Source organism: Penaeus vannamei, chromosome 3 (genome assembly GCF_042767895.1).
Source record: "Penaeus vannamei isolate JL-2024 chromosome 3, ASM4276789v1, whole genome shotgun sequence".
NCBI lineage: Eukaryota > Metazoa > Arthropoda > Malacostraca > Decapoda > Penaeidae > Penaeus > Penaeus vannamei.
In genome coordinates, this window is record NC_091551.1 from 1,967,118 (window position 1) to 1,972,117 (window position 5,000).

The following is a 5,000-nucleotide window of genomic DNA, read 5'->3' on the forward strand; positions in this document are numbered from 1 at the left end:
CGACCATCGAATGGGTTCTAAAATCAGAAATCTCTTCTCCTTTAAGACAGAACCGCTTCAAATAACAAAACGAACACTGAAGAATTCAGTTAAATCTTCGGATAATAAATAGTACCGATCTGAATATCACCAAACGAGCCACAAAAACTCATCGAAGTGGAAAAGATTGGAAAAAGCAGAATGTCCACAGCAGACGAGTTCTCGCATGAAAAGAAAGCTCATGGAAAAAAACTATCTCCCAACGCCTAAAACAGCCAGAGAAAACATAAAAGCAGAACTCTACAATATCATCCAATAGAACCAACGGAACGACAACGATACAAAAGTAGATGAACAAGGAATAGTTATTAAAATACAAAGGGGAGGAAATCTTCATTGGTAATCTAAAAGAAGTCTGCTCTCTCGAAAACGAAAGCGAACATATTTTCAAAAGGACACGAGAGTTCTATGAAAAACCGTATTCATCAGACCGAGATGAAACCTTAAGGTGAAGTTCGAAATTTTGTGAAAAACTGTTCTTTGTCTCCCTTTAATGGCGTCCGTGAGAGGGATCGAGGGTTTCAGCCACTGAAGTCGTGTGACATGCACCTGTAACCTCAAAATGTTTTATAGGATACTGTTTTGCCTTGTTTTCAGGTGATCACAAATGGACTCCTGAGCTCCATCAATAATTTCATGGCTGAAGGTACCTCGCCAGTAATAAATAGGGCTTAGCTGGTTGTCAAATACTGTGAATCGATTAAAACTAGACCCCATTCCTGATTCAATTCCTGATCTACCATAGAATCGCCGCTGGAAAACCAAGTACAATGCAGATCGCATTGAGGTTGGGCATCCGCCGCGGAAGTGAGTTAAGCGCTATTGGGCACTATTTTACATTTGGGTTACTTGAGTGGGTAGAAACGCCGACGGGGGCACAGCCGCATCCACCCTCCGCTTCCAGCCGCGGGGCTCCCCCTTTGCCCCATCTCTAGCTCCTCTCGGCAGGTCTGGTCGAGCTGCCCAAGCCACGACTTCCGAGGTCTTCCTACGGACCTCCTTCGTGCAGGATTGTCTCTTGAAGTGACAACCACCAGCTGGACAGGGTCATCCACAGGGAAACGTATAGTCTGAGTTGGCGGTCGTGGATTATACAAATAACGGTCGGCTGGACACACTATGCTATCTGTGACCAATGATCCGACATAGGGACTTGTTACAAAAGGCATCGAGACCTGACTCCAAGGCACAGGTACTATCACCTCGAAATTATCTTATTGACTTCATGGCTCCTGCTGCCATACAAATGCGTCTACTGACTTTCTGGTGTGACAGCCCAGAAACATGGATTGCACTACCAGGGTATGTAAAGTTCTTTGTGACCTCGACGGCCTCACCGCAATCATGTATTAATCAAACCGGTTCCCCTAACATGTTCCTAAAATCCTGGATCTTGGTCTTGGTCCAAGAAACCCCGAAGCCCAGGAGCTTCGCCTCATTACTGAATGCTTAATGAGCCACCACTATAGATTCCAAAGACAAAGTCAAGGTCCGTGACCTTGATATTGTTGTATTTCTCCACAGTGATTTTGGATAGTTCTACCCATTATCCAGCCCATGGAAGTGTTGAAAAGTGTTGGTGCCAGGACACAGCCCTGCCTCACTCCTGAACTAACGGGAAAGAAGCTCGACAGGCCCCCACCACACTTTACAGCACTTTCAGTACCAATAATAGGATTGTTCTTAAACCAATAATCTGTGTTGGGATTCCCCTAAGTTTCAGGATCTTTCATACCGATTAGTGATGCACAGAATCAAAGGTCTTCTTAAGATCGATCGCAGCCCATAGTCAAACTTACGACAATGTTCCACAATGACTCGAAGCAGTAGGCTACAGTTTATTGTGGACTTGCTAGAGGTGAACACCGGTCTCTGGTGCCTTAGCAGGTGGTCACAGATCCGTTTTCGAAGAATGTAAGTGAAAACCTTGCCTGGTATACTTAGCAGTGATGACACGGTAGTTGCTGCAGTCCCAAAGTTCCCCTTTCCCCTTCTAGAGAGGGATAACCATGCCCATCAAGAGGACCGAGGAAATGGAACCGGACTTCCAGATGACAGCCAAGACAGTATGCAAGTCCCATGCCATAACCCCCCCCCCCTCCTGCCTTTAGCAGTTCAACAGGGATAATGCATATGCCTTCCCAGCCTGGAGAGTGCCTCCCTGACCTCAGTCAGGGTAGGAGGTTCCTCACTAATAGGTGAGTCCAGTATAGGGATTGCAACACCACTAGCTTCCAGACTAACTGCTGGAGAGTCTATCTGATACAGCTGCTCAAAATACTCAGCCCAACGTTCACTAACCTAAACATGATCTGAGATGTTCCGTCCATCCACTGAGCGGACTGCAGTCATCCGTGAGGTATTGGAGTTTAGTTTCCTCAGGTCTTGGTAGGCAGGACGAAAGTCGTTTACGATAGGAAATGTCCTTCAATCTCCTCAGCAAGATTCCTGGTGAAATGTTCCTCATCCCTTATCAGCAGTGTCCGAGCCTTGTGCATCAAGGAACTGGACAAATCCTAATTGCCATTTAGCTGTGACATTTGACACGCATCTGTGGTCTCCATTGTCTCCAGTGAGATTAAATTCTGCCTTGTCCTCGGGCATTTGCCAATGAACTCCTGTGTTGCATTAAGTGTTTTACGCTTAAAGGGATCCTAGAGAACTACAGGGTCTTTCAGGTATTCGAGAACTAAACTGATCAGAGAAAGCTTCGGCGAACCTCTGTACACTCCTCCTCCCTCAATCTATCCAAGTGAAACACTGAAGTGACCACTGGAAAGATGAGAGGTTGCAGTGAACCCGACGAGTTACCACAATCAATCTATGGCCGGTACCACAGAACTCGGAACTCTGGTAAACCTTGTAGTTCTGGAGGATCCTCCAACGAGCACTATCATGGATGTGGTTGATCTCCTTGGCCACAGTTCCCATATCACAGTACCAAGTCCAGCGATGCGAATCAGGGGAGATGCTGAAACATCTTGAGAAGATGGGAAAGGAGCAGAGCAAAGGTCATTTTTGGAATAGGTAGAGAGAGAAAAACCTTGTTTCCTTTCTTCCTGTCTGGCCTTGTGTAGAGTGAGACCTAATTTGAATCTGAGAACTGCTACCTCATTCGAGCATAAGTAGGGCAACTCCTATATAATACATGGTGGGAGCCACCACAATTGGCACACATAAGTGACTGAGCAAGGCAATATGAAAGATTATGACTTGGTTGAGCACATAGGAGACAGCGGGCTGTGAAGCGACAGTGTTTGGCTGGGTGAGGTCTGTCAGGATTGATAAATAGGTTGAGTAACGACCTGGGTGGGTGGTTCGGAATAGATAGAGTTGTCAGTAGACATCAAGGAGGAGGTATTAGTATCTGTGGTCAGAGCTGTGGTTAAATTGGCTAGTTGATGAAGGGGCAAGCCTTAATGCCCCTTATTAGGTATAAGGGTAAAAATCTTCATTACTGGCCATGATGAGCCAGAAATAAGTGGGGAAAAGAAGCAGTCTACCCCTCAGGGTCCCCACCATAAGGGGTAAGAGCTAGGTGATTAACCAAGGGAGTTACGTGGCCATGGCTCCCATGAGTGACACAAAGTCAGCCTTTTGTTCTTTCAGCATGGTTCTCACACCTTTAGGAAATTGGAAAGAAGAAGGGAATGAAGAAAAGAAGGAAAAGGAAAGGGGGAGATGAAAAAATAATGCAAAATTAGTTGAAGTGAGGCCTGAGGCCCATGGCAGGGGTAATCTACATTGGACCTCAGTCTCCATCTCCTAGGCCCCCCCTCCCCATGATAACAAGCAACAGAATAGGGTGATTCGTATTTATATAAATATAAACACAAACACACACACACACGTGTTTCATCTCATTTTTCTTCTGTCACTTGTTATACTGAACTATTATATAGGAGAAAAAGAAGTCAATATACAGATGTCTTTATTGAAAAACAAAACAGAAAAAATCCAAAATCTAACATACAGATTAAAACAATATAGGAAAGAAGTATCATATAATATAAAATTCACAAGAGCTACAATTTTCAAAGTGTAGGGAATGGAGAGAGAGCAAAGGCATGGGCAACGATACTTGTAATTTACGTCAGCCTAAAAGCTTCCAACTCTTTCATTTCTTTTATTGTTTTACCAAATGTTTGTTGGAATACCTCAATAAAATGCCCTTTGCTCTCTGTCCATTGAAAATGTTGACACTTTCTATCTTGCTAATATCACATGATCATTGTGACTAGAATACGTGAGGAAATGATGACTTTTATATTATGGTATAAACTGACACTATGATAAAGCAGAAACAGCATATCAGAAAGTAACAACTATGACAAGATAATGAGGGCTTTTGCAAGCCACATGCTGGTTGTAGTACCAGTATATCATCACAAGGAATGTAGCTAACTAAAGTCTAAAAATTCTAAAATATATGGCATCAAACATGGCTTTACATCCTGTGAAATATGAGCTGGTATGTAAAGCACAACTCATTGCTGTATTTCTATCCTCTCCCTCTCTCTCTCTCTCTGAAACTTGCCGTCTGTTGTTTGTGTTGCGAAACTGCCACACTAAGGTATAAGAAAGGCCAAGCTCAAGTTGCCAATTACTCATTTGACATTTTTCTGTTAATGATTGTATGGCATGATTTTGAGTTTACACTGTAATGACCTTTCATTAATTTTCTTATCAAATAGAACATCTAGCTATTTGAAAGTCAGATCAGAAGTTATTGCTTGTTATGCAATACTTGGCAGAATTATATATTTAATCATTAGCCAGTCTTAACATTTTGTAAAAGAAGGAAAGAGAAATAAGTTGCAGCAATAGATGAAATCAAAATATTTCCAAATTCAAATGAGCTTAAATCTATCAGACTAAAATCCATGGCAAATTCTTCACTTTTTCCAATATAAATATAACACGTTATAATAATCCTCCAAAAAAAAAGGAATCTCTTGCAT

At 42.8% G+C, this 5,000-nt stretch overlaps 1 protein-coding gene across 1 annotated transcript in view; it reads right to left on the reverse strand.

Moving 5' to 3' along the window:
• Positions 1–3,957: 3,957 nt before the first annotated feature.
• LOC138866570 (zinc finger protein 524-like) overlaps positions 3,958–5,000 on the reverse strand; it is a 7,291-nt gene continuing 6,248 nt past the window's right edge. Inside the window, exon 3 of the mRNA XM_070139679.1 lies at positions 3,958–5,000. This exon is cut by the window's right edge and continues 2,563 nt beyond it. The gene's annotated coding sequence lies outside the window, so the exon portion shown is untranslated.